This window comes from Cupressus sempervirens, chromosome 1 (assembly GCF_028749045.1).
Source record: "Cupressus sempervirens isolate cs-2001-9-10 chromosome 1, ASM2874904v1, whole genome shotgun sequence".
Classification (NCBI taxonomy): domain Eukaryota; kingdom Viridiplantae; phylum Streptophyta; class Pinopsida; order Cupressales; family Cupressaceae; genus Cupressus; species Cupressus sempervirens.
This window is the reverse complement of record NC_143118.1, coordinates 437,012,584-437,030,568: the sequence shown is the minus strand read 5'-3', so window position 1 is coordinate 437,030,568 and position 17,985 is coordinate 437,012,584. Positions and strand designations below refer to the sequence as shown.

The 17,985-nt window shown below is 34.8% G+C and overlaps 1 protein-coding gene across 1 annotated transcript in view; it reads left to right on the top strand.

The window, feature by feature from the left end:
* The window catches only part of LOC149578155 (uncharacterized), a 173,183-nt gene that overhangs the window by 146,440 nt on the left and 8,758 nt on the right, over positions 1 to 17,985 (top strand). The gene's annotated exons all lie outside the window — the stretch shown is intronic.

The window sequence follows — 17,985 nt, the reverse complement described above, 5'->3', positions numbered from 1 at the left end:
AAGATTGTTTCAAGGATCTTAGTTGATTCGGAGAAAACCAAGTTTGTAGAAGTTGCTGAGGCACTAGTGGACAAACCTGTTGAAGAACTTACCCATTCTGATTACAAGTTCACTAAGGTAGAAATCAGGAAGTAGTCACATTTGAGTTGCTTGCAAGATGCTCAAGATGGAGTAGTAAATTTGTTGAAAAGCAATCATGAATTATGGGAAAAGAAGAATCAGATCAAATAGGAGGTTGCTTGCCTAATTGAAGTCATTCGGCAACAATCTTCTCAAAGTGTTGTTATTGTGTTTCAGACATCCTAGGAAAGAAAGTTGATTGAAGCCGTAAGTTTGGATAGGGGAAGTGATTTTTGAAGGAGTTCGAGCCATTACAAAAACATTTACAGTTCTTAAGCGTATATAAGATATGAATGAAATGGAGCAAGGCTTGATTTCTTCCTTGACTCAAGAAGCGAATGATTTGAAAGAGATTCTCAATGACTAGAATGAGATTGTTAAATTTGATTTAGATGCCATGGTTTCATGTGACATTCTTCCATCCTGTGAAATGTTCTTCAGGTATCAAGGGCTTATGGGATATAAAGTAGAAACATTGAGAAAACTGGTTACAAAGTTGCAGACAACTCTTGGAGATTGTCAGATGATAGAAACAAGAATTACATGTGATTTGGAGGAAATGGGATGTTAAATTCTTGATGAACATGGTAATTTGGTTACAATTGAAAGAGCAAGTTCAGAATGTACAATCAAGATCAATGCTGATTTAGATTATGAGGATTTTGGTTCTCACACGATGAAAAAGTTTGTCCTTTATAAATCTTTGACAAAACACTTGCGAGATTCTTTGTCGACAAATTCTAAGGTTGTGCAATCAGCATATGCAGATTCAATAAGGATTGAGGCAATATCAAGGACAATGGAGATTTCTGATCTTCCTACAGTGCGTGATGTTATCATCAAGTTCAAGGCATTAAAGAACAATCTTTAAGATTATTATTTTGTTTTTATTTCTATTTGTAGATTAAAGAGGATGCATTATTGACAAGGCATAATTACATGTAATGTGAGTTGCATGTGCAACTGCATGTAATCCAATAACTTCTCTTCTAGTTAGACTTGGTCAAAGTTGGTTGAGTTTCTCCCACTTTTCCTCCATCTTTTTCTCAACTCCTGTGCCTATATAAAGTAGTGCTCCCTCATTGTAAAATCATCTTTTACTGTATGCAAGAGAGCTCTGGAGAAATTGTGCTAGCAAAACTTTGTTCGTGTAGCACTATTTTGAGAGAGAAGTGAATACAAAGGAGCAATTGAGAGTTAACTTTGATTGAGTGAGATTGTTACTTGTGTGAATTAGAAGCTTTGTTTGTAATTCACATATGTCATCTTTGATTTGTGTAATGTTATGTTCTTGATAATTGAGTGTGGAAAGAGTTAAGAAGCAACTGGAGCCAGAGCTTTGACTAGGAGCAATTGTGGAGATATATATAGTTAGAAGCTTTGTTTGTAGGTTATATTTCTTCCTTGATTCACAAAATAGTTAAGATATCTTTACTTTTGGAAGTCTTTGTGCCCTATTAGTAAAGCATATTCATCTAGAATTGCGACCAAACTTAGGGCCAAATCGGTACACTTTCAGCTAGCCTTTGAGTTAGTGTCATTTTTGTTGGTTCCCAAAATCACAGATTGGAATCCTACGAGCCTTGCCTGCTCAATGCTGGGATATCCAATTGGTTAAGGCCAACTTGACGAGATCGATCAATGCGATCCAAATCCCCTGCGCTTCTGGCTCTGCAAAACCGAGGCGGGTGTACCTGATCCTGGACAACAACTTTATATCCAAGATGCTTAAAGCAGATCAGTTAGAACGCGAAGATAATAAAAGCTTTCAAAATGGCAAGAATTATTGAAAACTTTAAACTTGCGATTTATGAACTAAGAAGAAAAATGAATGATTGAAGTAATGTTAAAGAATAAATACAGATTAATACAACATATGAATATATTAATTCCTCTAATGGAAAGAAATGAAACAATTGCCAGCATATGGATTATGAATCAGGAGTAAAAGACCAGTGCCTAATTAAACGAGTAATCAAAGTCAACATTATCAGTTGAGACGTACAACTTTATAAAGTCTGATATATTCAAACTATAAATAAATTTAATAATCAGACGCGACGGATCAATTATTTAAATGCAATTTTAAATTAGTCTAAAATGCACTTTAACTCCTGTGGAGACAAATTAGACATAAATACGGAAACAATAAAATTTTTCACAATATTTACGTTTATCAAATTTAAAATGCAATAATGATCCAATCCATTTATTCGAATATTAAAATATTTATAGAAAATAAATTAAAAAACATTTACAAAGGACACAACTTAAGAATAATTTAAAACTCCGAAATTAAAATAAATAAATTTGCCGGAAATAAAATCACAATAAAGACACTCCTTATAGATGATCTATTTACTGCAAATTTATGCAGAATCGCATATGAATTTACTCCGTAACTCAACCCACGGGCTTAGCTCAAAAACTTCATTTCTCCACCAATAAAATAATATAATATATCATCGTGCATAGGTAGGCAAAACAATTTAAAATATGAATAATGAATAATGTATTGTCTCTCTCTTATGTTTTTTACATCTATATTTATAGCCCAAGAAAAGGCACCAAACTCTCCTTGTAACACCGTGAACTTTCATAACAAATAACGGACCATTTGTTATCTATCGTGAACCAAAATTAATATAGTTCGGTTCTCTTTAAGGAATTAAAAAATAAAAAATCTTTGAATGCTTGGAACACACAGATTGGAAATATAAATTCTTCCTTGGCAGCATCAACTTTTAAAGTTCGAACGTAACTTTTCCAACCTAGGAGTAATGTCTGACTTCATATATATTTTTCTTGATTTCCAAGCGGATTCACATGTTTTTTCAGAACATTATCGGGCTTCTGTATATTGGCAATGACCCAGATTTTAACCACGCATGCTTTCCGCTAACAAGCACATCCTTTATGCAGTGGTCTTCACGACTCCCGCAAACCCTCTCGCGAACAGCTTCATCCCATTGGAAAACTGAACAGTACGACAAAATGCCGGTAGAAAATGGGATGAAGAAGCACCATTCTCAGTCTTCATGACTATCACTGCTGGGCCCATCTCTGGTGCATAGATCAATGCATGAGGTTCATCCACGTTACAGATGGTTCCTCGTTATCTGCTTCAACGTGGTGAAGATACAAACATTTTGTAGGCTTGCATATTATTGCCCTTGAATTCTCCTGCGGGTGATGGCTCCCACGCCCGAATGCACACCTGCCAAGACATATACAGAATTAAAATGATTTATATATGCAAATATATTACTCATCTTTAAAAAAAATGCTTTCTTCATCATTTCCTAATTCATCCCTCTTGGGACTAAGTCTGCACAGATGTTAAGTATGCTGCTTTCAAACTCTGCCTTCTTTGCAAATGTGAATTGATATCGTTCCTTCTTTGATAAATGCCGCAAGCTCTTCTCTTACTTGATGCAAACTAAAATATTTTGAGTCAGAATATGGTCCTCATTCAAAACTTACGAGAAGAAGATCTAGCAATTGAACCATTTTTCTGCTTCCATTTTATCTCTGCGCATTTGGAAATCTGAAGATTGTTAGTGTCTCATGTAGTTACGAATCCTTCGCTTTCTCTATCTCATATTACCTCATCTCTGCTTGTCCTCCCTGAAGACATCTCTACCTATTCTCTCATTAATGTGTTCAAAGATATTCTAATCATTCCCAGACTTCATAAGCCGCATGAAATCTCTTCTTAATTCTGATAAAATCTGAAGTGTAAGTCTGCTCAAAGTCTGTAATCAATGTAATGCGATAAATGCCTTTTACAAGTGTTACAAACTCCTAGTCAATCTTTTTCTGAACTTGCAATGATTTTTTCCACATTTTGATGCCTCCTCTAGATCCATGATCTCCGATAACCACTTATTTGTATACATTTTTGTATATTTCTTACCCATGTCTGGACTAAGGCACTCTAGATTTTGTATGAAGATATCGTGAAACATACTCAGGAGACATGCAAGAATCATTGCTCAACACATTTATCTTCAGCCATGCATTCAGAACTCGATATGCTAATTTCTCAGCAAGACTCATGATATGGACCTCTATTACAGCAATATCTTTCTCTACAAACATTATGTTACATTCAAAATATCACTATATAGATGTTGCTGTATAACCTTTGCATATGTATCACATTTGTCTTGATGGGCCGCAACTGTAGCTGAATGTTGCTAATGGATATAGGAACTTTTCCCATACATTGTATGCTCATGTACAGATATCTTAATCTCAACCACTTTGTTGAACCGTACCAAATCATGCCCTACTAGTGCATTGTCTAGCATCCCTTTGAATATAAGGATTCCAGCTTGCGATTTCTTTTGAATGATTGCTGCTAGTTCTGGAGGTAATTTATTTACAGGTAAAACTTCTGATCACTACTTTAGTTCAATTGTTGTTGCCTCTGATTGCAAATATAGATACTCAACATTATTTTGCAAATGGAGATAAATTTTAGGCTCCATCAAGTTTATCGATATCACTGCTTTCAACTTTTAGATAGAAGTTTAATTAGAGATTTCACCCTGCCCATTACTCGCTCCACGAGTAAGTGGATTCTTTCCTAAAAGTTAAGAGGAAAGAATATTGGTGACACCCCTTTACATAATCTCTCAACTTCTTACTTACCTTGAGCTGATCCAAGGAACGGTGAGAAGGGGGAGCCTTCCCTTTAAGGTAGGAGAGACTTTGTCTCACACGTTGTGGCTGGTCATCCTATTTTGTGACTGGATTTTACCCAAAACATCGGTTGCAAAATATCCACCTAACAGGAGGGGTAATGCCTTTGAGTAAAAGTGTTATGACACTTCTGTCCAAAGAGTTGATCAAGTATTTTGCAGTAAAATTATTAGATTAAATATTAATGTTAAGATCAATTGTAAAATTTGTTAAGATTAAATTAGATGTAAATTGCTGAATTACTATCTACTTTTTCCTTATTTGATCTATGAATTTTCCATTTGAAAATAACTTACATGGTGATTGTTTATTGTAACTATTCGTACCACTTTCACACTCCTCCATTGTCTTTCCTACAATTTTCTTTTTCTTCATTTTCTTATTATTGCATTCCTTAAATTACCTCACCATAACTCCTTCAATTCAAACTCAAACCTTTACAACTTCCTCTACCAGTCTTGTATCTGATTCTATCTCTGCTTCATCTGACTTGTTCTTTTATCTTTTTTGATTCATTTTTCCATATCCCAACTGAACTCCTGTCCATCCACAATGAAAACCATTATTGTACTCTTAGGGTCCGTTTGGACCACAGATTTGAGTGGGAATTGGAATTTGAATTCCTCAAAAATTCTTAATCCACTGTTTGGGTCTGCAAAATAGGAATTAGAATTCAGGGAAATGTGGATTTGGTATCCTCATTTGACCCCCAAAACAAGAATTCCGTCTCCCCTCAAAATACTTGTTATTTGGAATTCCCGTTTTAATTCCCATTTTAAATCCCATTTTTCCAAAATGAAGATTCTAAATAAAGTGAAATTTATTTGCATTTGACATCCGGATGCCCTTTTTCATAGTGACTTAGAAAGGGAAGACTATGTGAGGAGCAGGTCTCGAGCAGAGGTGGAGCTTGGGGCTTTAGAGAAGCCACATATGTATAAGATGCAGGGCTCGTAGCTTGGATTGAGCTTCGATGTGGGACTTGCAGAATTGTAGCAGTTAATGTATGGAGCGATTAAATCATAGTGAGCTTGGGAGTGAGATTTCTGATCACATAGACAAGGTGCGAGCAGATATGCGGGACTCTAATCCTCCCCAAGTAGGAAGATTTCGTCGATCTGATGAGAGACTTGCTCTGATCTGATAAGGACTTGTTTTTTATCGTCCGGCTGGGGCTCAAGGCACTTACTACTTGATGAATCAGATTTGATTTTGAAGACCAAGGCTCTTGCTCACTGGGAGATCAAATCCTCTGTAGCATCTAACATATGACTTCTATGGGATCTGAATGGGGCACAGATCTGCTTGAATGGTGCACAGATGTGAGTGCAGGGGCTGTAGACAACACAATGACCGACAATTGTGGAAGAGTTGAAAGGAAAAATCACTGCCAGCTCAACCCACTAACTGTGATCAGATTTCACCGGTTTGACAAAGTATGCATAGAATTTCCAATGTAGATCTTATGTGTCTGATTTGTTGCATTCTTACTGGGCTCGATTCTGTACACGATAACTTTTATATTTATCTTTTGAATCACATATTCTGATCTTGAGCCAAATATTCTTGGAATAACAAATTCCAAATATCAATTTTTTTTGGGTTTGAACCAAACGGTCCCAAAATAAATTCTGTAAATAGTAATCTAGATTTCAAGTTCCAGAATCCCAAATCCAAGATTCCGAATGTCAATTCTTAAATTATATTCCAGCAACCAAACGGGCCCTTAAGTATTAGACATTATTATGATTTCTCTACTTGTATAGTTACACTATTTAAATATCAAATTAATACAAACAATATTTATTATTACAAGTTAGACATTGAAAATAAATATATAAATTCCTTACGTATATGATTTTTGAATTGTTGATATTCTATTAACTTACAATGTTTAAAATTTAATGTAGATCCTTTTTAATTATAATAAAAAATAAACAGATCCAGGTCAAACAAAATAATATAAAAATTTCTTATAAGAACTATAAAAACAAGCGAAATATTCTCTTCTAACAATCAGTTTACTAAAAATCCTCTATTTTTGTATATATAAATAATTTATATTTTTTAATAAAAATATTGTTTGAAATTATTTTGTCAGCTCCCCTTTAATCCTCTGTTCCATCTTTCTCAAACCCACCAATACATATTATAGAACATTTTAATCTTCTAATTTTCTTCCATTATCAATATAATTATCTAACTCAACTATTTCTTTTAGCTTAAATATTTTTGCAATCATATTCAAAAAGGTTTCTTTCTTCTAACAATTCCATTCATTGATCAATCTAACTTTTCTATAATTCTTTTGTATGAAAACAACTTACTCAAATGGTGAATGTCAATTGTGACTATTCTTTCCACCTTCACACCTTCATTGTCTCTTTGCATCTTATTATTATTACATTCCCCAAACTACTTCAATATTCACCATAATTCTTCCAATTCAAATTCTAATTTTTATAACTTTCTTTGTTAGTCTTTTTATTCTGTAATAATCCAAGAAGAATTATATAGTCAATTGTTATACACTAAAAAATAACATAAGGACATAATCATTTTAACTGAAAATATGTTCTCAATATCTTTTATCACCAACTGTTTTTAAATACTCATCTTAATCTTGTGCTATTGGATTAACCATCCTCAATTTAAGAAGATTTTGGTGGCCTTGGGTCTTTTATGCTATAGCACCCCCATGAAGAAATCAGTTCTTACAGAGAACCTAACGAGTCTTTCACAAAACCCACTTTGTTCTGACATTGAACTTGATCCACCTCTTGGCATAACTTGCATATGGTTGCAAAGCTCGCCAGTCAAGTAACATATTAAAAGGTTCAATAGTCCAAAATCATCGGGCTTATGAAGGATCAAAGGCTAGATCTAGGGAAGTAACGGTAATCACCTCAACAAACGAAAGAAAGTTCCCAACAAATTTGGCCAGGAAAAGTCAGGATGGAAAAGCAGAAAATATCAAGAAAAAGAAAAGAAACCCTAGCAAACACTATTGAGGATTCACAAGAGAACATCTGCAGTAACCATTGCAAGATTGATGAGACAATAATTATAAGCAATAACTACATTGAAGATTGTTGGCACAACTGTACTATCCATGGTCTCTACACATTTTGGAACAACCCCAGAACAAAAAATCCTAAACTTGCTATTTGGCTGCACTTAGAGTTGAGTAACTAGGTGATTATTTCTTCCCTTGCTAACAATCTGGTTTATGTTTATTGTAGAAATAGAATTATTAGGAATGAATTACTGTATGGACCTATCTGTTTCTTAAAAGGTTATAGCATTAAATTATTAGAATGGAAGCTTAATTTTAATAAATCTAATGTAAATTCAGAACTAATACAACATGGATAGTGATTAGAAATTTCCCAATCGAATTGATGCATAGTCAAATTATTAAACGAATTGGTAATGAAATAGGTGAATTCCTAGGGCTAGAACCCAATTTCTTGGATTCTAATGAGATCAAAAAATTAGTAAATCTCAGAGCAGATATTTAGGAAGTTAATCCTCTTAAGATTATTACCAACAGATCAATCTATAAGTTATCACCTACACTTTATCAGGGTTATATTCATAGCGTAGCTCTATACGACAGTGAATCTAGATACAACAAGGATTTAGACTCTTACATATGCGCATAGAACATCAAGCCTTAAAAAAGAGATTTCTGCTAACAACTAGAGCACAACACAATGGAAGGGAAACAACAATGGGGAAAATAGAGAAAGTAGACAATGGGATACAAAGGCAAGCAAGGGTACAACAGAAAACAATCCAAGAGACGGGCTGATCAGTCAGGTACAAGTACCAATTAGAGACATAGAAGAGGTTGAAATCGTGGAAGAGGAAAAAAATCAGATCTCAGTAACTAACACATTTCACTTGAGCCAAAAGGCTACAAAACACAATCCCCCAACAAAATTATCAGCAAGAAACATAACTCAAGATGAACCTACAAGAATCAAGGAAAATGGGATCATCACCGAAGAACAAATGAACATTTCTGATAGAAAGACCATATTTGATAGCAGAGACAAGATTGAGCAATGTAGACCTGTGCTAACAACATAAAACTACATCGAAAAAGTGAGAGGAAATATGAGAACACTCAAGAAATTGATGAGTGACATCATTTTATTTCATAATGATTTATGTGGTCAGCTTCAACTATGGTATGAGGCACACAAGGACCACCAAATTCCAACAACTCCAACAATAAATAGAGGTCTAATCGAGGGATATTTATCATCAAATGAAGAAGAACCAAACAATAAGGACACAATATCGTTATTAAGGAAGGAATCAGCAGAAGGCGCAGAAGAGTCCAAACAAGACCCTGCCAATCAGACACAAAGCAACTCCATTATGGATGCCATCAACAGTACAGAAGGATATGAAGTATATGGTAATGATTTGGAGGAAGGATCAGGAATACAAAAGATGATTTATGAGTACTCAGAGACAGAGGATAAAAACCTATCACAGCTAGAACCTTAGCAAGGGAGGGCTCAGGAGGACAGGGATATAGAAGATCAAAAGGAAGATATAATAAATTTCAATAAGACAATAAAAAAATCTCTGAGGGAGGAAGTGGAAGAAGGCAATTTGGTGGAAGAAGTTTTAGATACTACGTGAAAAGATAACACAATATGTCAGCTTGGTTTGGCAACATTAAAAGATGGTCTAGAGCTACCAAGGATTGCTAAAAGACAGAAAAAGAGAGACGGAAAGTCACTTATGGAGCTTAAAAGCATAGCTGAAGATGAAGAAAACCAAGCCAAACTAACAAAACTATTTGATGTAGGGAAGGGGTAGTACCTTGCCAAGGGGCAATGAGGATTACAACGTGGAATGTTAGCAAAGACTAATCAAAAGCTTTTTAAAACTCTTTAGATCAAATCAAATTTTATTCCAAGAAAGTAAACTAAGTACAAAGGAGTCAAACAAAACAGACAAAAGATAGGTATATAGAAGACAAAATAGATGGAATCTATAGGTGCATCAAGGGGCTTAGCAATAATATGGGACCCTAGGAAACTCTCTTATGAGCCCCTAATAAAAAATAATAACTGGATCTTTGGTAGAGTCCGTAGAATTAGCTCTAATTTAAAATTTATATTGACTAATATCTATGGTCCAACACAAAACAGTAACAAGTTATGGTCACAATTAAGTGACCATCTAAATTCATACAATAATGAGAATCACATCATAAGAAGAGATTTTAATGCCGTCCTGAATATAAACGAAAAGCATGGGGGTTCCACTTTCATTTGAGAGTCACAAAAAGATTTTAACCAATGGGTAAACATTAATAACCTGCTCGATATTAAAAACATTAATGACAACTTTACTTGGAACAACAGGAGGGCAAGCTTTAGTCAAATGAAAGAAAAATTAGATAGATTTTTCTTCAAAGGAGATCTAGTGTAATTTAACGACTCATTAGAATCCAAAATGTTAAATTTCTCGAGATCGGACCATTTTCTGGTTAGATTTCATAGAACTTAACAAACCTACAAGGAATCCTTTTAGATTTGAAAATATATGGCTACAAAATAAGGAAGTTATGGAAGTACTAGAAAAATGGTTTAATGAAGAAAAAATTAAAGGCTCCAAGATTTTTATTTTGTGGAAAAATAAAAAATGCTAGAGAACAAACTTCTAATATGGACTAAAGAACACTTAAATAACATTTTTGAAGAAAAGCATAACATAAAACAAGCGATTTTTGAAGAAAAGCATAACATAAAACAAGCGCTTGAAGATCTTAACAATGAAGTAATAAAAAATGGTATGAATAAAGAAAACTATTGTAATGAAAAAGAATTGCTACTCAAACATGAGGACATCCTCTCAAAGGAAGAGATATTTTGTAATAAAAAATCTCAAGAAACTTGGCTGGCAGAAAGAGATTGAAATACAAAGTTTTTTCATAATAGCACGAAATATAGAAGAACCATCAATAGAATAAACCAAATTAAAGGAACAAATAAAAACTTGGTACAAGAATCAGAGGAGATAGCATCTGAATTTGTTAAATATTTTGAGAATATATATAGTGATATCAATGGGTCTAATCTTAAAGCACAACAAGAATTGATATCAACTATACCTAAATTAATATCAAAAAGTGATAAAAAATGACTAACTAGCAAGTCTACATTCAAAGAAATAGAAGAGGCAGTTTTTCAAATGCAACCAGATAAAGCACTAGGCTCAGATGGTTTCAATACAAATTTCTTTCAAAAATGTTGGCATATAATAGGCAAAGAACTATATGAAGCCTTGGAAGCCATGCACAATTCATGAACCTTGTTAACAGAAATTAATAACTCCTTTATCACTGTAATACCCAAAACTTCTAACTATTCAGAACTAGAAGACTTCAGACCCATAGCTTTTTGCAACACCATATATAAAATCCTCTCTGAATCTCTAGCTAACCAACTGAAAATACTACTACAGAAGATCATTTCCAAAGAACAAACAAGACTTTTACCAAATATATCCATTCTAGAAGGCAACATCATATCCCAGGAAATCATTCATATGGCACAAGCCAACAGGGAACCATGTATGTTGGTCAAATTGGATATTCAAAAAACATATGACAAGGTAAGCAAGAGGTTCTTATGCAATTGTGTGGAAGCCTTTGGCTTCTCCAAAAAGTGGATATACCATGGTTACCAGGAGACCCGTCTCCCCCCTAAAAGTGGCGTCTCGGAGACCGAGACGCGTCTCGGAGACTTTTCGCATCTCCGGAGACCTCAAAAAAGGTTGGAGACTTCATGACGAAGTCTCCTGAAGTCTCCCCGTCTCCTAATCCAAAAAGTGAAGTCTCCCCGAAGTCTCCTGATAAAATATAGATGTAAAATATAATATTAAATAATTTTATATATTTTAGCCCTCATTTAAATGTTTTTAATGCAAAAATCTAAGGTACTATATGAATTCCGTAACAACTGCTTGGTGATGTACGTGACCTACAGGAACACGATACAAGTCTAAGACAACATATTGGAAGCTGTACAAGATTGCAGTAAAGATCCCAAATCACATAAATTTATGCGGCTGAGGAATTAGGGTGCAAAAACTGTTGTTAGTGGATTAGAAGATAGTATTACGTATGTTACAGAAATCTGATATGCAAATGCTTGATAATAGTATTATTCCTCATGAAAACCAAGCATCTATTTGCTGATAAAGACTCAACGATAACAGTGATAGACTAGAGGTTTTATGTATGTTAACATGAATGTATTTGGTCCCATATTTCTGTTTTTTCAAGAGGATATCATGTTTCAGTTTGATGTATGTCGTATTTGTTATTCGTACCTGTTTATCTGCTGTTGGCAATATCCTAGTACCAATATAGGAATCTTTGTTAGTTGAATCTGTGTAACTGGAAAAAAAACACTATTACAAAATGATTTACTCCCTTTTAAACTAAGCAATCCTAACTCTTAGTTAGAAAATAGAAATCCTAAGTGTGTCTCTATGCATGCATTGATGTTGAATAATTCAATAATTTTCACAAATTTTTTGTAGCAATGCCAATTTGTCAGGTTTTAAAATCTATTTCAGTAATGTACTTCTGTATCTGACCGCTTATTATTATTATAATCTTTGACAGTTTGACTCTATGAATCTATTTTAATTTTTAATGTGACAACACTAGTATTATTAATTTATTATTTACTTTAGTCTTTTAGTCTTACGGTATTACTATTTTGAAATTTTGAAATTTTGTATTTACTTTTAGTATTAGACTCTTTAAGTTTAAACTATTAAAAATTTATTTAAAAAAAAAAAAAAAAAATTTGCCGTCTCCAAGTACCCCCCGTCTCCTATTTGAAAAATTGCCGTATCGGTACCAGTACCAGTACTGGAGACCTCAAAGTCTCCCCGTCTCCCGGTGACCTTGGGATATACTTGATATTCAGCTATATCTCCACACCCAAGTTATCCGTCCTGGTTACTGGCAATTCAAAAGGATTCTTTCAAATTTCGAGGGTAATCAGACAAGGTGACCTGCTTTCCCCTTTCCTGTTTGTGATCATGGCAGAAGCTTTAGGTAGAGCAATCTACAAATCCCATCAAGAAGGAAATATCCAAGGCATCAAAATCTCAGAAAATATAGACAATATCACACATCAGCAATTTGTTGATGATACTATATTACTAGTTGTTAGTACCAAAAGAGAGGCCCAACAATTCAAAGAAATACTTAAGAAATACATGTCACCATCCAGACAGGTGGTTAATGCCAATAAAACAGAAATATTTTTCCTTAATACCAACCTACCCAGAATTAAAAAGCCAAAATTTGCAAAATAATGGGGTTTAGAATATGGAGCTTCCCATGTAAATATTTAAGTATCCAAATTGATAAAGAAAGAAAGAGTAATGACTTATGGGAACCTGTAATGTCCGAGATACACAATAAAATGGATAGTTGGAAATGAAAATGGCTATCTAATGCAGGCGGGACCTCAAAGATCAAATCGATGCGAGCCTCAATACCTGTATACCAAATTGCTATTCTGCCTATGCCCACAAGCATCTGCAAGAAGATCGTAGCTGAAATCAGGAACTTCTTTTGGCAGGGGACCTAAGATAAAAAGAAACCAATGATAAAATGGGAAATCATATTTAAACCTCAAGGGCAAGGGGGATTGGGCATCAAAACTCTGGCCTTGCAAAACTTAGCCTTAGGAGAAAAACTTTGTTGGAGTATGCTGCTTAAACCCCATAGGAAATGGGCTGCAATTCTTGTAAATAAATATGTTCTAGATGCAGATCCCATAAACATTTTCAGATGTAGAAGCCACCCTAGTGGATCAAGGATTTGGAATTTTATCCTATCATGCAAAGAAATTGTAAATAATAAACAAACTTGGGATATTGTAGCTGGGAGGGATGCCGTCTTCTGGGAAGATTCATGGGCAGGATATACTCCTCTCACTTCAGTTCAGATTGACCCTAATATTCAGAACACATTAGAAAAAGAATGGGGAAACAAATTAAGACACTACATCGAAGTGGATGACAAATCTCCAACTTTAGGATGGAAATGGAGAACCTTGGAGGACACAAACCTTTCAGATGAACAAAAAAGGAGTTATTATAAACATCTAAAGAACAAAACTTTCACTCTAAAAGAAAGAAAAGACAATTTTATGGTGTGGATCCAATTATGGTAAGTATAAGGTTAAAGAAGGATATAAACAAGTTATCTATTTTCTTAATCAACAAAACTCTGACTATCTGTTATAACTGTGCTGCCATAAAGCATGCTTATCAAAAGCAGACAACTTCTTATGGGCAACAATGCAGAAATGTATTCTAACAGCACAATGGTTCTAGAAACCTAGATATGAAGGACCATCAAGATGCATTCTATATAAACAGGAACTAGAATGGTAAATCACATTCTACATAATTGCCCTTGTGAATCCACTTGTTGGAAATTTTTTTGTTATAAATTAAATTGTTCAACAACATTCCCTAATGACCTAAAAGAGTTCTTACACCAATGGCCGATTAGAATGACAAATAATCTATATAAGGACATTTGGAGTCTGGACAATTGCCCCTTCAATAATAGTATGGGAATTATGGAAAGAATGAAATAGAAGGTTATTCCAAGACAAGATGATGATAATGGAATCCTTTGAGAACAAGATTGAAGCAGCTATAGTTGAAACCTTGAATAGTAGATTGAGAAACACATTGTATTTTGAAGGAACCTTTTCTATATGGTATGGCCAAATGTGTAAAAATTGGATAGGACTGATACCCCACCAATATGGAAAAGGGGGAAAGAGTAGCAAATAGGATAGACAAAATTGCAGGTGGGAACCTGCAAAAGCTGGATGGTTTAAAATAAACTTTGGTGGGGTATTGTGGCCATTTTTGCCCCCCATTTAGCCCATTATTAATAACCAATCTGAGAGATCTTCGATGGGCTATTATCTTGTTGTGGTGTAACACGCACTTTTGTAGGGGTTAAGATTGTGTGTTAATTGTTTTTTGCCATTTCAAAAAGTGACTTTGATACTCTTTTTGAAATAGTGAAATTTGCTATTTCGGAAGGCTTACTTTTTTCCTTTCCGAAAGCTTCATTCATTGCTTCTGTGAAGTAGCGACATTGGTATTGTGGCAAATGGGCTTGTGCCATGTGGTGGTGGGCAAACTTGCATGTTATCACCATTTTCGCCATTTCGCAAAGGTCATTTTTGGCGACCTGCGAAATTGTATGTTGCCTCTATTGTGCATTAGGGAATCTGCCAACCAACAAATTTGTGCCACATGGCGGATTCTTCTTTTGCTGGGTTGCTTTTGATCTGATGGCTATCGCATTTTCGCATTGCTGCCGTTTGCTCTTGTGAAGATACGATGGCCGTCAGATTTGGATGCATCTTGTGGGGATTTCTTTTTTGCATCTTAGCGGTCTGCTTGATATGAAGTTGACTTACATCTACGGTTGTGTTTTAATCTTGTGTTGGGGAGATTTCTTGCAATATCTAAGCCGTCCGTTTCAAATGAAGATCTACATCGACGAGTCATCTTTTCTGGGCAAATCAAATTTATTCCACGTGGGTCAACTCTGCATTTTTCACGTCGGGTTAACATGTGTTATCCCACCCCGCATTTTTTGACAGTGGTGCGAATTGATTTTTTGCAGCGATGACACGTTACAAGGACCATTCCTTTATTGCCGAATGGCATCTGGGGCCTTGTTCCATGACGCCAATGCATCTCCATGCCCTTTTAATGCATGTAATGATAAAATCATTTTGATTTGATCCCTTTTACGGCTGGATGCATTGTTTTGTGCTCTTCTTGTCACTTTTAGCAGCAGATTGTGTTTTATGATCAGATTTCATTTTGATTCTTTCAGTTATTGCTTCTCTGCAACTTAACTCCACCTTGGTTGGGGTTTGAACTCCATTGTTAAATCAGAGTTATGCCTAATCTATAATGGCACATTGTAAATATCTTTTCCGGGTTCTTCTCTGGTTCCCTTGCAGCTGCCTATGCTCTGCAATTGTAAATTTCTTGTTTTACCATGCATTAATCAAATCTCTTGTTTTACCTTTTCCTACATTCAGCGATCTTGTGCAAATTTCTACCTTGTGTTGGGTGACTCTTGTCTCTATTCTTATCTTCTATGTTGTGTTCCCTGGCTGGTAGTTGTTGTCTTGTGAATAGTCTTCCTTGCAACATCTGGTAAGTTATAACCTTCATGTATGTATCTGGGATGGCACAAGGTTAGGAAATGTGTATGTTTGGATGTTTTATTGGTGTTATGTGTATGTGTATTAATAGGCAGAGATTGTAACCACATTCTATCTTGGTGCATCAGCTCCCTTTCCCTTTCTACATTTAATTTCTGTTCTCTCTCTCCCTTTTCCTTCCCAGCAGTAGCTTAGGTGCATCCTAATGGTAAGTGAGCCAGCCTTCTCTGGAGATTAACCTCAGAGCACAAGTCCCACACTTGAAAGTTGTTTCCATGTTACACAAGGTCGCTTGAGGGTCATACCTCAAGCAAAGGTGGAAACTTTTGTGTTAACAGACATCAAGAGGCAACCTAGGAGCAGTAGGCATAGGCTGTATAGTACATGATAGCAAAGGTCAGGTTATACCCAAGATTGCAAAGCCCCTAAGCAACACCAACAATAACATGGCAGAGATAACAATACTATCAGAAGGGCTACAACTTAGTAAGGAACTTGGAATCAAACAGTTAATAGTGGAAGGAGATTACCAAATAATTATCAATGCAACAAGGACAGGTAACGCACCAAATTGGAAACTAAATTCTATGTTGGAAACTTGGAACAAACCAAACAACTCCTAAATTACTTTACAGAAGTTGAATTTAACCATATATACAGGGGAGGTAACAGAAAGGCTGATGAACTAGCTAACCTAAGAGCTGATGGCTTAACAATTAGAGTTTGTCCACTCTAAAGAGAAAAGCTCTATAGGCACACAAACATTATTCTGTATAGTTCTAGTTTATAATTTCGGATTTTCTTCACTTTTTGTAATTTTTTGGTTAGTTGTCTGGTGATACTAGTATGATCTGTGGGTTGTTTCTGTCTACCTTTAGTGTATGATCTGTGTATAGATCAATTTGTGTTTGGTATGGATACTTTTTGGGAACAGTACCTTAAAAGGATCGATAGTTATAGTCTTCTGGGTACACCAGTAATTCGTCTCATCAATTTTGTATTACCTGATGAACAGAGTTATATAAAAGGAACTTTGTTTTCTCTGTGTCAGAGCTATCTCTAGTACCTATCATTAGAAAATTGATACCTTTTAATTTCTTCCACAGAATCATGGTGATAAAACATGATCTTGAAAAGGAATTCATGGGGAAAATCAATACATAACCATGGTAATAATATAATAGTACATAAATTTGAACAAAAGAAGCTGAAGAGGATTAGATTTAGGCGAGCAAAAATCCCTGCCAAGACAACACTTCTAACAAAGGGATCAAGTTAACAATGGAGCTCATGCTTATATTAAAATTAATACAATAAGAATGACAGATACAATTCTTTTAAAAAGAGCATTTCCTAATCATATAAATGTTTCTTAGGACAATCCCTATGCAGTGGTGATGACTCGTGATTATCAGGAACCTGTTATGGATGCACCAGGAATTCGGTATCTTAAAATCCCAACTGGATTCATGCTTTCCTGTCATTTAATTACATAAAATGGGCTATTAGAGATTATGTTCTCTCACCTTCAGGATAATTGATTTAAGGTGTTCTTTAATAATGGGCAAGTTGGCAGCCCTGGTCAAAAGAATTCAATTCAACTGCTAGTTAAATTTCCCAATTCCAATCTTGACTGAAAACGCATAAGCATTTTTCATCAATTGAGCAACAAAGGTTTTGAGTATGAATTAAAAAATATGAACCCATTAGATAAGAAGAAGGTTAGTTAAGCCTGATATTTAACATTGTACCTTGAGGTTGGTAAATACGATAAAAGATATACAATATTGTAGTTCTGCATAATCTTTATTCAAAAATTGCTTAATCATAGTCTAACAGTTAATAGTTCACCACTTGTTGGAAATAGCACAGTAAGAATTAATATTACTGA